Source organism: Brassica napus, unplaced genomic scaffold (genome assembly GCF_020379485.1).
Source record: "Brassica napus cultivar Da-Ae unplaced genomic scaffold, Da-Ae ScsIHWf_1445;HRSCAF=2035, whole genome shotgun sequence".
Taxonomy (NCBI): domain Eukaryota; kingdom Viridiplantae; phylum Streptophyta; class Magnoliopsida; order Brassicales; family Brassicaceae; genus Brassica; species Brassica napus.
The window spans coordinates 22,237-44,472 of NW_026014858.1; positions in this window are offsets into that span (position 1 = coordinate 22,237).

A 22,236-nucleotide genomic window follows, 5' to 3' on the forward strand; every position below is an offset into this window, starting at 1 on the left:
GAGTCCTTCTTGCAACCAAAAGTCTACCTTGAACTGGTTCCTCCTCATACTCAGCTTCTGATAGTTCTTGATCAGTCGTTGGTTTCTCATCTTCAAATTCAAACTCTCCATTCTCCAGAAGAATCATAACTCTCTTGTTAGTACACTCATTAGCATAATGCCCACGCCCTTGGCACTTAAAACACTTCACATCTCTTGCACGCGAACTTGTAGCCTCCACTTTACCCTTATCTTTGTTGTAGATGCTACTAGACTTAGGCTCTTTTTTTGGCTGTGGCTTGCTCTCCTTCTGATGGCTTGGTTTATCTTCCTTAGAGGTTTGGTATCTACTGGAACCATAGCTGCCACGCGCATAACTTCTTCTCTTTACTTGTTGCTCCACCAAGATAGCTTTGTGTAGCATCTCCTCTATTTCCAAGTAGTGTTGTATCACCACTCTGTCTTGTATTTCACGGTTGAGTCCACCAAGAAAACGTGCCATAGTAGCTTCACTGTCCTCAGATACACAAGCTCTCAGCATAAGCAATTCCATCTCTTGAAAGTACTCCTCTACAGACTTTGATCCTTGTGTGAGCAGTCTCAGCTTTTGATGAAGATCACGGTGATAATGACTTGGTACAAACCTCTTGCGCATCACAGCTTTCATCTCTGCCCATGTTTCAATGGGGAATTCACCATTGCGCCTCTTATTTGTAACCAACTGATCCCACCAGCTCAAGGCATAATCATTGAACTCAGTAGCAGCCACTTGAATCTTCTTAGTCTCTGAGTAATGTTGACAGTTGAAAACGAGTTCCATCTTCTTTTCCCACTCAAGATAGGCATCTGGATCAGCTTTTCCATGGAAAGGAGGGATCTTAAGCTTCAATCCAGATAGCTCATTGCGTCTATACCTTCGGCCCTCATGATCATGTCGAGATCTTCTACTGCTATGTCTCGAACCGGAGCTATGGCTACTTCTCTCATAGAAGTTATCAGTTTCTTCTGATCCAGCATGCTCAAACTGGCCTTGTCTGTTTCTTCTTTGCTCACGTCTCTGGCCAGATGCTTGTCCTTGCCCATCATTCGGTCTCTTATCATACTTCTCTTCCAACAACTTCACCATCGCTTCCATCACTTGTTTGGTGATTGCTTCTTGTAACAACTTATTCCTTCTCACAAAGGTTTCATCATTCTCTTCAGACCCCATTGCTTCCTGATACACGAAAAGCTTGAACCAGTAAGTAGTTCAAAAGAAATCAGAACTCAAGATCCAAATAAGGAAACAAAGTATTCAATCAAAGCGGCAAATGAAGATACTTGATCAACACGCGACGATTTGAATTCTATCACTTTCGAAACTGAAACAACAACTCAGATTTAGCAGAAAAGGATTCGAGATTCCACAGGTGATGATTTGAGATTCAATAACTACGGATCTTATGTTATCAACAATAGATCGAAACACACAACCACAATAAACCTTTAGATTTAAGAAGACGTAACGTGATCAACAAGAATGCGAAAGGTTTTGTATAGAACTTGATCGAAATTCTTAGATCTAGCAATATGAGACACGAAATAATCAGATCTAACAATCCTGACAATGAAACAAACAGATCAAGTGAGAATCAACACACAAGAACCGAATGATCAAAGATATGAAACGATAAAGAGTAGATCTTATGAACAAACAAAGAGAAATTGAAACTCCCCTTCCAGAGTGCTCTGATACCACTTAATGAGATCCTAAGACTCTTCTCTGGATGGTATGGATATGAGATTTTCAGAGATCTCAGGCTGTGTGTTTGTGTGAAACCCAATAGGGCAGAGAGAGAGTTTGATTTAGGTGATTTAGAGAGAGATAGATTAGTGGAAGTGTTTATGAGTGATTAAGTGTTTACTCAGATCAGAAACAAAAGACTTTGAGAGATTAGAAGATTAGAGACTAAGAAAGGGAGAGAATAAGGGATTCTGATCCAAGAACACTTTTCTATTATGAAGGAGAAGGGGAAATCCCCCTAACTCTCTTAAGAGTTACAAATTGCCTCATACATCTCTTTATATAGGCTTTTACAATCTGAGACATCTTAAACCTATATCTAATGGCTGTAAATAACTTAAGAGGAATGGATGGTGTAGATGAGCTGGTCTTGTTGCAATCTGAGTAGTTGATGCTGATTGGTTAAGGGGAGGTGGAGCCTGATTGGTTTAATTCAAAATGGGGAAGGCTGGATGATGATTGGCTCTCCTTAGGCTCCTCCTAATCTGTCCATAGATCAGTCCAGGTTCATGGTCGTGGCTCTCCTTGTCTTTACAGCCAAGGCCAGCCTGTCCCATGACTAAAGTAGCCAATCACACTGCAATGGCATCTTCTTGATTCTCCTTTGATGCCATCTGATCAGAACCTTATCCACAAGACTAGGACCACTTTTATAACTTCCAAACCTTGCCCAGACATTGCACAAGCTTTCCCGGGACGTCAGGTTCGCCCTATTTTTGCACCAACTCCAAAACTTCTCAAATGGCCGAGTTATGCAAATCTGGGTCGCCCTGGTCTGTACGGATCCGTACTGTCCGTACATGTCCGTACTGCCTCGCCCTATCTTTGCACACTTGTCCATTTGCTCCCAAATACACTTCTAAGTCTCTCCTAGACTTGGCCCTAACATTGCACATCCATCATGACACTTCTGGACACCTTGCCCTATCATATGGCACAAGCCCCAACTCAACTCAACACCTTTAGTTTCTCCATTTCTTCTCTTCAAGTTAACACTCCCCCTCAAGCTTGACTTTAGTTGATCCTAAGTCAAGCTTGGAACCTTGAAGAATCCCCTCATTAAAAACCTTACAAGGAAAGCCCTTTGGGACAAAACCTTGTAAGGGAAAAAGAGTAGGTTCATCAAGGCCTGGGGATTGGCCAGTGGGTCTTTGTGTCTTAGTATCAGTGTGATGGATACAAAGACCCTGGATCACGGCCTAACTGTGATGCACACTCGTTCTTCTCTTCATTGCACATCACCACCATGTCTTGTACTCTTCTTTAGAACAGATCTTGGTCTCTCCCCCTTTCACCTAACTTCTTGTTAGGTTGAAGTGCTTGGACACACCAGACCTTCCTTGATAGATACAAGTACCTGATACATCATTCCACAAGTGTATCAGTCCTCAAGAGATAAACCTATCATGAAAGTATGTAAAGTATAAGATCAGGTTTACTCCCTTGTTTAAATGGTGAGGAGTGGCTGCTCTTCACTAGCCACTTGAATCCCTCACTGCTGAAACTCTATCTGATCACTGAAGCCACTTCAACACTCCCCCTCAAGCTTGAGACCTCTTTCAAGGATCAAGCTTGGACAGCAACTTCATGATCTAGACTGAACAAACCATTGCAACCTCTCTTCATAACTCGCCACCCTTGATGGACTGCTGGTAGATACCTCAGTTCCCTCTTCAACCACCTCACACTAGAGGCCGCATTGATAGAGTAACCTTCTTCATACACAGCCAAGACTGCTCTGAACAATCTCTTGAGTAGACACGCCACTGCCTAAACCCGGGTTGGCTCCTTCTTCGGATGCTTGCAATGGTAAGGAGGAAACAGGTCACTGAGCTTCGAGGATCTTCTGGTAGCTCACTTGAATCCCCACCTCAAGCTTGACTGAGTCTAGGTTCAAGCTTGAAGTGAGCCTCAATGAGACTCCAAACCGGGAGCGCATCACTTCCTACAGCTGCGCTTAAGTCAACCGATCTCCCATTTCCTTCAGCTCCAATGCCTTCAGGTCACCGGTCTCCTCAAGACTTAGGTGATGACCTTTCCTTGTGTGTCTCCATGAACCAGGAGCGCATCACTATCACTAGCTGCGCTTCTCAACCGGCCATACACACAAGCCATTCTCCATTGCTTCAACAATGGGCAAAGTCTTCCTCTTCTACTTGGATGGATGGTGAGCAAAGAACACTTCTTGTGAACCTGAAACATCACTCAAACTCCAGCATAGATAAGACACAAAGGTATTGGTATCAATCCTTGACACATCATCAAGGTTGATCACCAATATCACAAGCATTGCAATAGATTATACAAGACACTTTCAAGTTCTAATCTTTGCAAGCAAACTCTCTAAGCACAAGCACTTTCTTTTCCAGATTTATGCAAGCTACTTAGGCATTTTTAACTTCTGCCTTAACTGCATCTTAGACTTGAATCAAAGTGCATCAACCTAAGGCAGCAACAACACTCTACACTCCACTTTAAGCTTGGTTTCAATTCATGAAAGCAATCAGGTTTAGACAATACTACTAACTCCCTAACAGACATTCATTATGAACTAGATTCAAGCAACAATTCTCAGTCACCAACCAACTCTTTTTAAGCATCCTGGGACAGATTCTAAACATTTCATATCTAGCAATCTTTAAACACATCCTCAGATTTTCAATCACATCACAACATCACAACCTGTTTAATACATCATTCAGTTCACATACACAAGCTTTAAACAAGAGAAAGAGGTTTCTTACAGCCAAGGAACTAGTGTTAGTTCCTTGAAAACTCCATAGAACATGGCAAGACAGTGAGCTGTTGGTGTCGACCCCAACTTCTCCTTCTCCCATGGACCTTTCTCTTGAACTCTCCATGTCAAAGACCCCACCTTTAAACTCGCCACACCAGTACCAGATGAAAGCTATCACCTTTCTTCTTGGACAGTGAATAAGAAACAGCTTGGATAAAGCTTTTGAAGCTTGGTTGATCAGACCACTTCTTGCCTTGTTTCCAAGAGTCTTCTTTCTCCATGGGCGTCATGAGAGGGTGAGAAACGACCACATACAGCTTCTGGACACCAGGGATGAACCCATCCACTTGAGATGTTGAACAGCCGGCTGGATCATCTAAGCTTCTTCTTGGTTTCAAAACGACATGAGAGGAGCTTGTGAGCTTTTGCGGAAGCTAAGAACCAGATTCAGATGAACCTGGCTCTTATACCATATGAGATTTTCAGAGATCTCAGGCTGTGTGTTTGTGTGAAACCCAATAGGGCAGAGAGAGAGTTTGATTTAGGTGATTTAGAGAGAGATAGATTAGTGGAAGTGTTTATGAGTGATTAAGTGTTTACTCAGATCAGAAACAAAAGACTTTGAGAGTTTAGAAGATTAGAGATTAAGAAAGGGAGAGAATAAGGGATTCTGATCCAAGAACACTTTTCTATTATGAAGGAGAAGGGGAAATCCCCCTAACTCTCTTAAGAGTTACAAATTGCCTCATACATCTCTTTATATAGGCTTTTACAATCTGAGACATCTTAAAACCTATATCTAATGGCTGTAAATAACTTAAGAGGAATGGATGGTGTAGATGAGCTGGTCTTGTTGCAATCTGAGTAGTTGATGCTGATTGGTTAAGGGGAGGTGGAGCCTGATTGGTTTAATTCAAAATGGGGAAGGCTGGATGATGATTGGCTCTCCTTAGGCTCCTCCTAATCTGTCCACAGATCAGTCCAGGTTCATGGTCGTGGCTCTCCTTGTCTTTACAGCCAAGGCCAGCCTGTCCCATGACTAAAGTAGCCAATCACACTGCAATGGCATCTTCTTGATTCTCCTTTGATGCCATCTGATCAGAACCTTATCCACAAGACTATGACCACTTTTATAACTCCCAAACCTTGCCCAGACATTGCACAAGCTTTCCCGGGACGTCAGGTTTGCCCTATTTTTCCACCAACTCCAAAACTTCTCAAATGGCCGAGTTATGCAAATCTGGGTCGCCCTGGTCTGTACGGATCCGTACTGTCCGGACATGTCCGTACTGCCTCGCCCTATCTTTGCACACTTGTCCATTTGCTCCCAAATACACTTCTAAGTCTCTCCTAGACTTGGCCCTAACATTGCACATCCATCATGACACTTCTGGACACCTTGCCCTATCATATGGCACAAGCCCCAACTCAACTCAACACCTTTAGTTTCTCCATTTCTTCTCTTCAAGTTAACAATGGATAGATCCTTGCATAAACGAATCAAAGACTCAAGTTTATCAAGGTTGTGGATCGAATGGTGACACAAAGGTTTAAGTGAAAGAAAACTTGATAGATCCTAGGGTTGCCGTCACACACATATATATAGTGAAAGGCTTGGAACAGGCTCCAAGCATTTCGAAATTAAAGGAACAGGCTCCTCCAATTAATGTAGAAACAAAGACATAACTTAGATAGAGTTTTCGAAAATAAAAGACATAAGTACTTAGAAGTAAAAGATAACATAAGGTTCTTCATGTGGTTTGATCCGAGAGTATCAACTAGGTGATATGATAGCAAGACTATGGCCTCGTTAAAAACCTATCATTGCAAAACCCAATGGGACAAAAACAATGTTAGGAAAAGAGCACACATAGCTTGCTAGTATCACTTTTAGGATTGAGTAGAGTAATCTGAGTAAATAAGAAAGACTAGAAGTGTTTTAGAAGAGATTTGAGTATGAAATGAGATAGGAGTTTAGCATAGAATCATTGTGAGAATAAAGACTAAGAGAGACTCATAACTTGCTTGATTTTATTAATGAGTGAGGTTACATATTTATAAGAAGGACACAAGGGTTTACAAGAGAGGAAATGGGCACTATTGAACCGTGTGGAGTCAAGGCAATGGATTCAAATCAACCACTAGGATGCACCACACGCTTATGGCATCTTGGACTAAAGGTGCTTTAGTTTTCCAGCCTGTTCCAGCCTGGCACCGCGCGCCCCTTATCCTTTCAACGGTCTGATCCTCTCCACTAAGCCCTCAAGGTAACATCTACTTGTTACCGTTTCACTTGGTCGAGGTTAGGTAACTTTTGGTCGAGGCATTTGGTATGGACGGTACGGCCATGTACGGCCTTGTACGGACGTCCGTACCATGCTTGCCCAAAGTCCCCTCATTCTCTTCCTCCTCTTCTCTTCCACTTCTTATCTCTTCATGTTCATATCTTCAACTCATCTCAACACTCCCCCTCAAGCTTAGCTTTGTGAAAGTCTAAGCTTGAACAGCCATGAGATCTTCCTCATTAAAAACCTCACTAAGGAAAACCCATTGGGACAAAACCTTAATGAGGGAAAAAGAGTAAAGATCTCATGACTAAGAGGATCGGCTGCTTCTCTTCCCAAGATCAATGAAGCCCAATCTAATATGAATGGACTCCATTGTCTTTTGCCTTGCAGCCTTGGTGAATACATCAACCAACTGATCTTCACTCCTAGTATAACATGGCAAGATGACTCCTAGGACAATCATCTGCCTCACCTTGTGGCAATCAACCTCAATGTGCTTTGTCCTCTCATGGAACACCGAGTTGGAGGCTATGTGAATGGCGGCCTGGTTGTCACAATGCATTGTCATTGGAGTGTCTTGTTTTATCTCCAAATGCTTCAAGATGCCCTTGATCCAAACTAGCTCGTTTGTAAGCTTCAGCATAGCTCTATACTCAGCTTCTGCACTTGAGCATGACACCACCTTATGTTTCTTACTCTTCCAAGTCACCAAGTTGCCTCCAATGAATGTGCAATAGCCGGTTGTTGATCTCCTGTCAGCTCTATCACCTGCCCAATCTGCATCACAATAGCCCACCACTTCTGTGCTTCCATTGCACCCCATCCATACTCCTTTATCCGGCGAGCCATTCAGATACATTAGTAGCCTCTCCACCATACGCCAATGATGTTCCTTGGGAAGCTGCATGTGTTGACTCACCTGATTCACAGCAAAGCATATATCAGGTCTTGTGATGGTAAGATAAATCAATTTGCCAACAAGTTTTCTATAGAGTTTAGGATCATGAAATGGCTTGCTGTCTTCAATCTCCCCCTCTCTTGGTACTTTGTAGCCATCCTCCATTGGCATCCTTGCTGTCTTGCCTCCATAAGCACCTGCACCTTTCAAAAGATCAAGTGTATACTTCCTTTGGGACATGAACAAACCTTCCTTGGATCTACAAATCTCAATTCCAAGAAAGTATTTCATTTCTCCCAAGTCTTTTATTTCAAACATAGACTTTAGAAACTCCTTGGTTGCTTTGATACCTTCCTTATCACTCCCTGTGATAATGATATCATCCACATACACAAGGAGAGCAACCATACCAGAGGGAGTAGTGAGGGTAAAGAGAGTATGATCCAATTCTGACTTCTTAAAACCTCGGCCGTTCAGAGTTGTGCTCAACTTATTGTACCAAGCTCTTGGTGATTGCTTCAACCCATAGATAGCCTTCTTTAGCCTCAGTACATTCCCTCTTTTCACTAGATGTTCAAGACCAGGTGGAGGATACATGTAGACTTCATCCTCAAGTTCTCCTTGTAAGAATGCATTCTTCACATCCATTTGCCACAATCCCCATCCAAGATTAACTGCCAAGCTTAGTACAATTCTAATGGTATGTAACTTGGCTACTGGTGCAAATGTCTCAATGTAATCCTCTCCATATGTTTGAGTGAACCCTCTTGCTACTAATCTAGTCTTCTTCCTCTCAATCTGCCCATCAGCCTTGTATTTGATTGTGAAGATCCATCTACTAGATACTGCCTTCTTCCCTTTTGGTAGTTCACTCTCATACCATGTATCATTCTTGATCATAGCTCCTGCCTCAGCTCCTACTGATTCCTTCCATTCCTTATCCTTCATTGCCTCTTCATAGCTTCTTGGAATGTGATTCTCATCTAAGTTTACCATGAATGCACAATGTGCTTCTGGATATTTAGCAAAAGAACACACGGCCTGAGTAGGATGCTTCACAGCTTGGGCATTGTAGTACACTCTTGTGTTTACCCAACTGGAAGGATCCTTTCTCAGCCTTGTACTTCTTCTCAACACTGGTCCTTCTTGCGCCATCTCTTGTTCTTCTTCTTGTGGCAGCACACTTGGTTCAGATCTTTCTTCTCCTAGCTGACTTGCTTCAGCTCCTTCTTCCCTTAGCTGACTCTCTTCAGCTTCTTGTTGATCATTTGATTCCACAGCTTGATCATGAGAACCAGAACTCTCTTCTCTACTTGTCTCTTCACGGTTTTGAGTTCTTGTTTCATTCCCCCCCTCATGGTCAAGATTGGAGGTCTGATGATCCGGTACTGGAGTAGTGCTTCTTCCACCTTGATTCATGTTGATTCCAAGACCCTCTAGGATAATCCTCAATGTTTCAGCTCTATCAGAAGTGAGATCTTTCAAATCATCTTGAGTCTGCTCCTCATAGTATCCTTTTTCTTCAACAAACTTCACTTCTCTAGATACTAACACTCTCCTTGTGTTAGGATCATAGCACTTGTATCCTTTCTGACTTGATGAATATCCAATAAACATTGCCTTTGAACTCTTAGCTTCTAGCTTGTTTCTTATCTCTCCAGGCACCATCACAAAACACAAACATCCAAAGATCTTCATATGCTCTAGAGAGGGTTTGTACTGATTCAGTACCTCAAACGGTGATTGTCCTTGAAGAATCAGAGTTGGTGTCCTGTTGATGAGATAACAAGCCGTAGCAACTGCATCACTCCAAAACTTCTTAGGAACGTTGGATTGAAACATCATGGACCTGGCTACTTCCATCAAATACCTGTTCTTCCTCTCAGCCACACCATTCTGTTGTGGGGTATAGGGACAGCTTGTCTGATGAAGAATTCCATGCTGAGATAGGTGTAGTTTGAATGCTTGTCCCGTGTACTCTCCTCCATTATCTGACCTAAAAATCTTTATCTTGGCATTGTAATGGTTAGTCACATAGGCTTGAAAGTTTTTAAATGCATCAAGTACCCTATCTTTGGTTGGAATTAAGGTTAACCAGGTGTATTTGGATTTTTCATCAATGAAAGTTACATAGTACTTATGGTTGTCTCTAGACAGGCAAGGTGCAGTCCAAACATCAGAATGAATGAGATCAAAACATTTTTCATAAACAGTAGTAGACTTGGTAAAGACAGTTCTACAATGCTTGCCTAAAATGCAAGCTTCACACTCATTATTCTCAAAGGAAACACCTGGCAACATCAGTTTTAAAGCCTTATTATGAGGGTGTCCTAATCTAGCATGCCACAATGCATTTTTACTTAAACTAGAACCAGAAACAGAAGTAAACGAGCAGCTATATCTAGAAACAGGAGTGAGATCTTCAAGTAAATATAGCTCTCCTTTAGTCACTCCCTTTCCAATCATCTTGCTGCTTTTAATATCCTGAAACTTCACATCATTAGGACTGAATTTAACATTGCATTGCAAATCAGTAGCACATTTCTTAACAGATAACAAGTTTGAAGTAAATTCAGGCATATAAAAAGCTTTAGTTTCCTTATCAAACAGTTTAAGACTTCCTATTCCTCTAATAGGAATCTTATCTCCATTATCAATCATCACATTTCCATTCATTGGTACAATGTTTTTAATCAAATTAGTGTCACTTATCATATGATGAGATGCACCTGAATCAATCACTAATGGCTTAATGTCATGAGAACTAGCAATATGTGCAAGGATACTAGATGGTTTGAGTACATGATCATTTCTAGCAAAGTTTGCAATCCTAGATTGATTTACCATTTCTATCAAGCTCTCATGCATCCTATCAGTTCTAGTTAGATTCTTATAGTTCTCTACTACACTAGCACCAAATGAATACCCAAAGGTGTTACCATTCTCCTTGAACAACTTAATAAGAGCATCAAGGTCGGATCTCCTTAGATACTCTTGATCATTGTTCCCACGGTTGCTTGGTGCTCCTATGTAGGCTACAAGAGACTTCCCATCACCTGCCTCACGCCCATCTATCTCCTTTCCTTTGCTTGTACCAGCACCACTTGTACCATCCGAGACATTAGCCCTTGCCTCACGATCCTTCATGAACTTAGCCGGCTTGAGGTGAGCGTGGAGTATCCAGCATTGGCTCTTCTTGTGGCCATGCTTCTTGCAGTGATCACAACTCCCATTGAACCTCCTCTCCTCAAACTTCCCATGCGCAGCCTTGTTTGCTTGTGGAGCTTCACTCCCCTCCTCTTGAGTTGCTTGACTTGCAAGGGAAAGGTCTCCTTTCTTCCCAAACAGCCCAATGGAGCCTTGCTCCTTCTGAATCCGTGCACACACATCCTCAAGTTCAGGTAGAGTATCCTCCCTAAGTAGGTGCTGGATGAGACCGTTGTACGCCGGGTTTAGGGTGAGGAGTAACCCAAAGACCTTATCTTGCTCTCTCCTCTTGTTAAGCTCATCAGCATCCGTTGTGCTTGGCCTAAGCATCTCCATCTCGGACCAAAGGCTTCTGAATCTTCCTAGATGCTTAGTGAACTCCATGTCTTCTTGTACAAGGTTGTTGATAGCTTGCTTCACCTCAAACACTCGGCTTAGGTTTGAAGTGTTGCCATACACCTTCTTCAAAGTATCCCACAGCTCTTTAGCAGACTCACAGTAGCTGTATGCATCCAGAATAGCCGGCTCAAGGGACGCATGAAGCACAGACATCACCAACATGTCCTCTTGATGCCACTTCTCTTCTGCCTTGCTTGCGGCTTCATCTTCAGCCTCTCCTTGAGTGATGAGCTTTGGAGCTTCTCCTGGCGTGATGTGCTTCCAAAGCCCCTTGCTTCCCACTGTGGTTCTCACCATCTGAGACCACACCAAGTAGTTGTTTCCCTTGAAACACACCGCCACTTTCATGTTCATGTTCATCCCACTCTCCATGTTGAATGTAGAACCCTTTAGACTTCAATAACTTTCTCTTGAGGTAACTGTCTTGAGCGAACACTAGTAGCTTCACCTTTTACCCACACAGCTTCAATAACACCTCACACAACCAATAGAACTCAGAAAGACTACCCAGAACCGCTTAAGAACACACGAACACAAAACTGTCTCTTCAAAGCTTCAATCTTTAAAGAACCCAACGAAATCAAGTTTCCTATGAACCTGGCTCTGATACCATATCACTTTTAGGATTGAGTAGAGTAATATGTGTAAATAAGAAAGACTAGAAGTGTTTTAGAAGAGATTTGAGTATGAAATGAGATTAGGAGTCTAGCATAGAATCATTGTGAGAATAAAGACTAAGAGAGACTCATAACTTGCTTGATTTTATTAATGAGTGAGGTTACATATTTATAAGAAGGACACAAGGGTTTACAAGAGAGGAAATGGGCACTATTGAACCGTGTGGAGCCAAGGGAATGGATTCAAATCAACCACTAGGATGCACCACACGCTTATGGCATCTTGGACTAAAGGTGCTTTAGCTTTCCAGCCTGTTCCAGCCTGGCACCGCGCGCCCCTTATCCTTTCAACGGTCTGATCCTCTCCACTAAGCCCTTAAGGTAACATCTACTTGTTACCATTTCACTTGGTCGAGGTTAGGTAACTTTTGGTCGAGGCATTTGGTACGGACGGTACGGCCATGTACGGCCTTGTACGGACGTCCGTACCATGCTTGCCCAAAGTCCCCTCATTCTCTTCCTCCTCTTCTCTTCCACTTCTTATCTCTTCATGTTCATATCTTCAACTCATCTCAACAGCTAGCCTAGATGATACTCAGCTTGATGGTAAGATGGCTTGAATGGTGATAAGTGTATCTTGAAGTATCAAGCTTCCTCCAAGACATTCTTCTTGATCCAAAGACTTCCTGATCAGTCCTCCAATAGCTTCGTTGAGTTTCCTGGCTCTGGCTCGAGTTATGGGACCTTTAGGAATGGCTAAGACATCATCTTCTTCAGCCGGTTCATCTCTAAACTCTCCATCTCTATCTCCATAAGCTGGCTGGTCCATGATCATATCAGTTGTCATAGCTTGAATCATCATGAATGTGTTGTAGAATTGAGTAGAATGTCTCTGCTGCTTGCATCATGATTGATAAGTTATTTTGCATACATAAGCATATCTCATACTGTCTAAGTTCAATCCTAGTGTTATCTGATGCTATTGCCTATGTTTAATCCATCAATGAAAGTCTTGCATCAATTAGAAATTGTCTAAGTTGCTTGCATCATTGATTCTGATTGAAACTGTTGTGCAGAGCTTTAATATTACTAATGGATTGAACCTGTTGCATTCATATAGCTAATGCTTTAAGATTGTGCATTCATGTAGTAATGCATTTAAAAATGAGCCTAAATTGCAAATGTACTGATGTAAGCTTGCATTGCATTTAGAGAACTTAATAATAATAATAACCTAGGAGGTCAATGTATTGTCTAGAACTTGCATTGTCATTGTTAGAGATTGAAATCTACTTGTCTTGACTCAGTCCAGTTCTGATTGTTGCTATGCCATAGTTAAATCCATCAGTGATGTCTTATAAGCATTTAGAAGTATGTCTAAGCTACTTGAATCATTGGCTATGATAAAACTAGTGAGTAATAAGCATGAATTGAGTCACTCTTGTCGTCTTGATTGCATAAGTATCATCTAAGACTTGTGTTTCATTTGAATTGAATCTGTTTCATTCATATAGTTAGTGTGTAACCTAATGCATATGATTTTTAAAGAGATCTCTACTCTGGTAGTATGTGTGTGTGTATAAGCTTCAATGAAGAATTATTAGAGCTTGTTCTAGGTGATTTAGGAAGAGAGATTTGTGAGAGTGTATATGAGTGTATGAGAGACTTAAGAACAGAGAGATTAAGAGACTAAAGAGACTGAGAGAATAAGTGTTTCAGATTAGAGAAGGAGAAGGGAAACCCCCTTACTCACTTGGAGTTTACAAAATGCATACAAATGGCTTATATATGCCTTTAAATCACTCAGATCATAAACCTATATCCTAAGGCTGTAATTAAAAGATAGAATGGATGGCTAGGATGAGAGAAGGCTGGTCTTGGATGTTCTGGTGCAAGCTGGCAAGGGAGGCACGCCTGATTTGAATGGAGGGGAGAGATTGGCTCATTTTGAATCAATGGCCAAGATGAGACAGTGTGGAGATAAGGCTGTAAAGGTAAAGCCACCTTTACTTTCCAGCCTTTCTCTTTGGACCACCCAGCTCATAAGGAATATTCCCTTTCCTCTCCTTAAGTCTCCAACGGTCATAAGAGATCAGACAAGTAGCGCCCTATCCTTGCACATTCTTCTTTTGGCTGAACCGGATGAATGGACAAGTCCCGGGTGTTGTACGGTCGATGTACGGCCTGGCCGGTCCGTTCACTCGCCCTAAGTATGCACATCACCCATTCTTCTTCCTAAGTCAATCCATTCCTCTTCTTGGTTCACCCATGGCCGTACAAGGCCGTACTGTCCGTACTGGTTCGTACTGACGCCCTATCTTTGCACCTTAGGCCATCTTCTCTCTAACTCCTCCAAACTCTTCACATGATCAGTCTAAGTCTTTCCTAGACTTAACTTCACAAGATAACCTCTTCAGAACACTTCTGAGGCTTGACTGAACTCTTCTGGACATCTTCTAGAGCTTGCCCTATTATTGTACAAGCTCTATCTTCTCTTCAGTTCAACACTCCCCCTCAAGCTTGACTTTAGGAGATCCTAAGCCAAGCTTGAACTCTGAAGAGTCTCCCTCATTATAAACCTTACAAGGAAAACCCATTGGGACAAAACCTTGCAAGGGAAAAAGAGTAGAGCTCTCCAAAGCCTAGGGATTGGCCAGTGAGCTCTTGTGCCTTAGAACCAGTGTGGTTGGACACAAGAAGCTCTGGATCACGGCCTAATAGGTGCAGCAACACTTCACAGCTTTGCGCACACTTTACACCTCAGCTTCACCTCTTCATGGAACCGGTTTGAGACTCCCCCTCTCAACAAGCTTCATAGCCTTCTTAGAAAAGCAAGGATGGGACCGGATCATCTTTATGCATCAGTGAGGATGAACCAGACTTTAAAATATGCTTGCCCTATTCATAGAACTGGTTTGGATCTCCCCTTCTCAACAGACTTCACAGCCACCTTAGAGAAGCTAGGAAATGACCAGGAACATCTTTAGCGAGGCTCAAGCAATGGTACCTGATACATTATCCCAAAGGTGCATCAGTACCTATCAACACCAAGAAAATGAATATCCTGCATCCCAATTGATGCACACAATCTCACAATTCAATCATAAACATTTTCAGTATCTTTTCAAAGAGTTTTAAAAGTCTAAGGGAACTTCCCTTGTGTTTTTGTGAGTTTCCTAACTCGGCCAATGCACCATCTTCATGGCATCATCAACTTCTTGGAATGGCAGAATGGATTCATCAGCTTCTCCTCAATCACCTCTCATTGAAGCCGCATTGATGGAGAGCCCTCTTCCTCACTCGCCAAGACTGCTCTGAACAGCCTCTTGCCTAGACACACCACTGACTTGGCCCGGTTGATGATCCTTTGTAGAAGCCTTTGCAAAGACTTGTTACTGACCATGGATCATATGCATTAAGACTCCCCCTCAAGCTTAGAACCGAGACTAGAAGGAGCTAAGCTTGTGATGATCCTATGCATCTCCATGGTCTAATAACTATAATAACTATCATCTTTCATAATAGCTTTCTTCTTGTGAGTTTACTCTCTTCCTTAACCAGGAACTAGGGTGTTTGAATCACCATAGAGAGTCTCACAAGACACACCTCTCATTGCATAATGACCCATGCTACACTTCCTGTAGACTAAGGACTAGATATGTCCAATGGTATTATGCAATGGCCATCTCTCATTGCATACTCAATCACACTACACTTCCTGTAGATTATGGACTAACATATCCTAGTGATGATATGAAATGGCACAAGACCTTTGTCTTTACATTGTTGGTTGTTGGCGAGTTACATGTATCACATTCCTTGTGTACCTAACACCACCACAACTCAATGCAAGATCAGATCATCCCATTGGGATCAAACCAAGATTATCCATCCTGTTTGATCACCAATGCCACAATAATATATGATACTTGAAACAAGCTAGACAATCAAGACAATCAAGCAAAGACAATCAATTCAGTTTTTTTTTTTTTTTTTTTAAATGCAACAATAGATGAATGCATTAGGTTACACACTAACTATATGAATGAAACAGATTCAATCCAAATGGAACACAAGTCTAGATGATATTTATGCAATCAAGGCGACAAGGGTGACTCAATTTATGCTTATGCTCACTAGTTTTATCACAGCCAATGATTCAAGTAGCTTAGACATACTTCTAAATGCTTATAAGACATCACTGATGGATTTAACTATGGCATAGCAACAATCAGAACTGGACTGAGTCAAGACAAGAAGATTTCAATTTCTAACAATGACAATGCAAGTTCTATACTTAAGTTCTCTAAATGCAAAGCTTACATCAGTACATTTGCAATTTAGGCTCATTTTTAAATGCATTACTACATGAATGCACAATCTTAAAGCATTAGCTATATGAATGCAACAGGTTCAATCCATGAGCAATATTAAAGCTGTGCACAACAGTTTCAATCAAAACCAATGATGCAAGCAACTTAGACAATTTCTAATTTATGCAAGACTTTCATTGACTGATTAAACATAGGCAATAGCATCAGATAACAATAGGATTGAATTTTAGACAGTATGAGTCATGCTTATATATGCAAAGCAATTTATCAACATGATGCAAGCAGCAGAGACATTCTACTCAATTCTACAACACATTCATGATGATTCAAGTTATGGCAACACACATGACAATGCAATAAACAGAACATGAGATTCTGGGACTCTAGACATTACTTAATATCAATAAGGCAATGCAGCAGCAAAACATTTTCAGTGCAATTAGCCTAGACATTCTACTCGAAGCTATAAACTCTTAATGGAATTAGGGAACGCACAAAGTATAATCAAGAGATAGACCTATCAAGACATATTAAAATAGATGAGACTAGGTTTACTCCCTTGTTTAAGATGTTGAGGAGTGGTTCTTAAAGTTGCCACTTGAATCCTCACTTCTTCTTCTTCTCTTATTGCAATCACCCTTCTGAATTCACCACCATGATGGAATGCTTGTGGATGCTTCAGCTACTTCTTCAATCACCTCACAATAGAAGCCGCCTTGATAGAGTAGCCTTCTTCTTCACACAGCCAAGAGTGCTCTGTCTTAGTTTGAAGAACCCTCTTGAATAGGCACGCCACTGCCTAGACCCGGTTGGCTTCTTCTTCAGGTACTTGCAATGGTAAGAGAAAGAACACCAGTGAGCTTAAGTGAGTTTTACAACCATCTGTGCTTCTCCCTTCTTGTAACACCTCTCCATTGTACACACAATGGGCATCATTCTTTCTCTTTCAACTCGGATTTGATGATGAGCTAGGAACACCTTTTGTGAACCTGAAACATCACTCAAACTCTAGCAAAGATAAGACACAATTGCATTGGGATCAATCCTTGACTTCATTAAGTTTGATCACCAATGTCTCAAGCTTTATAACATTAGATAGAATCAAGACAATGTCAAGTTCTTATCTATGCAAGCAACCATTCTCTAAATACTAAGCAAGACCTTATCAGATTCAAGTCAAAGTATTTAGGCAATTTTAAACACTCCTTAATATGCAACTTGGACTTTAATCTAAATGCAACAATACAAGGCAGCAACAAGGCAGTATGCATTAATCTTAATCAGTTTCTAACTCATGAAAGCAAGCATGATTAGATAATATAATCTATCATCTTAACAAGACAAGTTAATTTAGAACTGACATTAAGCATTTAACCATTTTCAATCGTATTGAATACAAATCTTGATTAATAAATTATCAAGTTTGATTCTCACTTATTACAAGCAATGCAACAGATAGACACAAGGCATTATCAAGTTCTATTCTTTTCAAGCTAACTCTCTAAGTACAAGTAAGATCCTAGCAGATTCAAGACAAGTTACTTAGGCACTCTTAAGAGCTTCTTTACTCAGCACTTAGACATGAATCTAATGCTTCGATGTAAGACAGCCACAAGACTTTATGCAACAGCTTTCAATTCAGTTTCAATCCATGTATGCAAGCGGATTCAATTAATCACAACAAGCATCACTATGACCTGGAGCTAAGCATATTAAGCACATTCAGTCACCAAACAAAGCTCTTAAAGTATCCTGGGACAGATTCTAAACATTTTAATTTATCAATCTTTAACAATCCACAGGTTTTCAATCACACCACACATTATAACCAGTCAATAACAGAAGCTCATTATCAAGAAGGTTTTAGAAATCGCTTACACAAGGAACCAGGTTGGTTCCTTAAACCTCCAAGGGGACTAGCCATGGCTTTTGTTGAATCTGAGAGTCTGGATAGTTACCCACCTCCTACTCCTTCAGTTCATGGCCACCTTCTTGTTTCTCCACCTCAAAGACTCCTCCTTTCTTCAAGTCTTCTAGGTGCCATCATCTTGACAACTTTCATGATGAACCAGATGAAGAAAGCTCTTGGAGGAGGTACCTTGGATGAGGTTCGTGAGTCCTCTCCATACACTTCTGCTTCCAATGAGTCTCTCCATCAGTATAGGCAGGAGAAAGGATGAGAGACACGCCAGCTTCAGTCTTCTTCTCAAGGAGAAACTGAACTCGGATGGGAATGTCTTCAAGGGTTGGATTTGAGCTGAGGGTAGAGCTTGTGTTGTGCGGAAGCTACAGCTCAGGTTCTGATGAACCTGGCTCAGATACCATATGATTTTTAAAGAGATCTCTACTCTGGTAGTATGTGTGTGTGTATAAGCTTCAATGAAGAATTATTAGAGCTTGTTCTAGGTGATTTAGGAAGAGAGATTTGTGAGAGTGTATATGAGTGTATGAGAGACTTAAGAACAGAGAGATTAAGAGACTAAAGAGACTGAGAGAATAAGTGTTTCAGATTAGAGAAGGAGAAGGGAAACCCCCTTACTCACTTGGAGTTTACAAAATGCATACAAATGGCTTATATATGCCTTTACATCACTCAGATCATAAACCTATATCCTAAGGCTGTAATTAAAAGATAGAATGGATGGCTAGGATGAGAGAAGGCTGGTCTTGGATGTTCTGGTGCAAGCTGGCAAGGGAGGCACGCCTGATTTGAATGGAGGGGAGAGATTGGCTCATTTTGAATCAATGGCCAAGATGAGACAGTGTGGAGATAAGGCTGTAAAGGTAAAGCCACTTTTACTTTCCAGCCTTTCTCTTTGGACCACCCAGCTCATAAGGAATATTCCCTTTCCTCTCCTTAAGTCTCCAACGGTCATAAGAGATCAGACAAGTAGCGCCCTATCCTTGCACATTCTTCTTTTGGCTGAACCGGATGAATGGACAAGTCCCGGGTGTTGTACGGTCGATGTACGGCCTGGCCGGTCCGTACACTCGCCCTAAGTATGCACATCACCCATTCTTCTTCCTAAGTCAATCCATTCCTCTTCTTGGTTCACCCATGGCCGTACAAGGCCGTACTGTCCGTACTGGTTCGTACTGACGCCCTATCTTTGCACCTTAGGCCATCTTCTCTCTAACTCCTCCAAACTCTTCACATGATCAGTCTAAGTCTTTCCTAGACTTAACTTCACAAGATAACCTCTTCAGAACACTTCTGAGGCTTGACTGAACTCTTCTGGACATCTTCTAGAGCTTGCCCTATTATTGTACAAGCTCTATCTTCTCTTCAGTTCAACAATGCATTCATCTAGTGTTGCATTTAAAAAAAAAAAACTGAATTGAACCTAAAAGATCAGTGTAGTGTTGAAAGCATACATTGTCATTGTTTATTCTTGTTCTGATTGTCTAGCTTGTTTCAAGTATCATATATTATTGTGGCATTGGTGATCAAACAGGATGGATGATCTTGGTTTGATCCCAATGGGATGATCTGATCTTGCATTGAGTTGTGGTGGTGTTAGGTACACAAGGGAAGTGATACATGTAACTCGCCATCAACAAAGAATGTAGAGACAAAGGTATTGTGCCATTGCATATCATCACTTGGACATGTTAGTCCATAATCTACAGGAAGTGAAGTGTGATTGATTATGCAATGAGAGATGGCCATTGCATAATACCATTGGACATTTCTAGTCCTTAGTCTACAAGAAGTGTAGCATGGGTCATTATGCAATGAGAGATGTGTCTTGTGAGACTCTCTATGGTGATTCAAACACCCTAATTCCTGGTTAAGGAAGAGAGAAAACTCACAAGAAGAAAGCTATCATAAAAGATGATAGTTATTAGACCATGGAGATGCATAGGATCATCACAAGCTTAGCTCCTTCTAGTCTCGGTTCTAAGCTTGAGGGGGAGTCTTAATGCATATGATCCATGGTCAGTAACAAGTCTTTGCAAAGGCTTCTACAAAGGATCATCAACCGGGCCAAGTCAGTGGCGTGTCTAGGCAAGAGGCTGTTCAGAGCAGCCTTGGCAAGTGAGGAAGAAGGCTCTCCATCAATGCGGCTTCAATGAGAGGTGATTGAGGAGAAGCTGATCAATCCATTCTGCCTTTCCAAGAAGTTGATGATGCCATGAAGATGGTGCATTGAGAGAGTTAGGAAACTCACAAAAACACAAGGGAAGTTCCCTTAGACTTTTAAAACTCTTTTCAATCTTTTTCATTCATCTTATTCATTGCTTGTACTTGAAAAGATACTTAAAATGATTATGATTGAATTGTGAGATTGTGTGCATCAAGTGTGATGCAGGATATTCATTTTCTTGGTTTTGATAGGTGCTGATGCACCTTTGGGATAATGTATCAGGTACCATTACTTGAGCCTCACTAAAGGTGTTCCTGGTCATTTCCTAGCTTCTCTAAGGTGGCTGTGAAGTCTGTTGAGAGGGGGAGATCCAAACCAGTTCTATGAAGAGGGCAAGCCGTGTGTGAAGTGTTGATCAGCCTCACTGGTGTTTTGAAGATGATCTGGTCGTGTCCTAGTTCTCTAAGATGGCTGCGAAGTCAGTTGAGAGGGGGAGACTTCAAACCGGTTCCATGAAGAGGTGAAGCTGAAGTGTGAAGTGTGCGCAAAGCTGTGAAGAGTTGCTGCACCTAGTAGGCCATGATCCAGAGCTTCTTGTGTCCAACCACACTGGTTCCAAGGCACAAGAGCTCACTGGCCAATCCCTAGGCTTTGGAGAGCTCTACTCTTTTTCCCTTGCAAGGTTTTGTCCCAATGGGTTTTCCTTGTAAGGTTTTTAATGAGGGAGACTCTTCAGAGTTCCAAGCTTAACTTAGGATCAACTAAAGTTAAGCTTGAGGGGGAGTGTTGAACTGAAGAGAAGAATGGAGCTTGAGTCCAATTAGGGCAAGCACTTGAAGATCTTAAGAAGAGTTATATGAAGCTTCAGAAGAGATGTGAAGCTAGTACAAAGATAAGATAGTGATCTAGAAGAGTAGTAATTAGAGTTGGGAGATCTTTGGAGGAGTTTGGGAGCTTAAGGGCGAGGCCGGTACGGACGGCCGTACGGATGGTACGGCCTGTACAGACATGATCGACTCAAGACTTATGGACTCGACCATTTGAAGCTATTTGAGGGCTGTGCAAATATAGGGCATTGGTGTATGGTTATGGCAAGTCCGTACAGCCAAGGAGAAGCTCTAATATGAATGTGCAAAGTCCGGGATGGTGAGAAGCATCAAATGGAATCAAGAAGTTGCTTTGGTGGCAAGAAGATTCAAACAAGAGTTGGCGCCAGTTTGTGGGAAGTATGGGATTGGTTGTAGTGGTCCACGACAGGCTGGCCACAGCTGGAAAGGAAGAGCAAGACAAGGTTGTGTATCTGGACAGTTAAATGGGCAGATACACAAGCTCTCCTCACCATACTTTCCCTCATCCAATCAGGCAAATACAAGCAGCTAGTAAAGCACCAAGAGTGATCTGAAGCGTCCAATTCAAACCAGAAGATCTCAACCCTTCTTATCTTATCTCTTAGCTAGGGTTTCCTAAGTATTACAAGTTGTAAAGCTAGTATATAAGCTTAAGGATGTCGATTTGTAATAACTAAGTGAGTAAGGGGGGAAACCCTTCTCCTTCATGTTCTATGAAAGTCTGTTCTTGATACTAAGTCTCTAATCTATTCTCTAAGTCTCTCAGTCTCTTTAATCTTGTTACCTAGTCTCTTTCATACTCTAAATCTCTCCCCATACTCCTAAGTCTCAAATCTGTTCACATAAACTCTCCTAAACACTTTCTCACACACACCTTGAGTGAATCCTTATAAAAATCTCATCAAGATGTCCCAGGATCAGAACTCTGGTCAAAGGGAACAACATGGAGACTCTCACCATGATCGTGAGGGGGGAAATGAGCCTGAAGTTCAAGAAAGTGGCCAAGAAGGAGCCGGCTTGAATGAGGAAGGGTTGGAGACAAGTTTAGGCCAAGATGG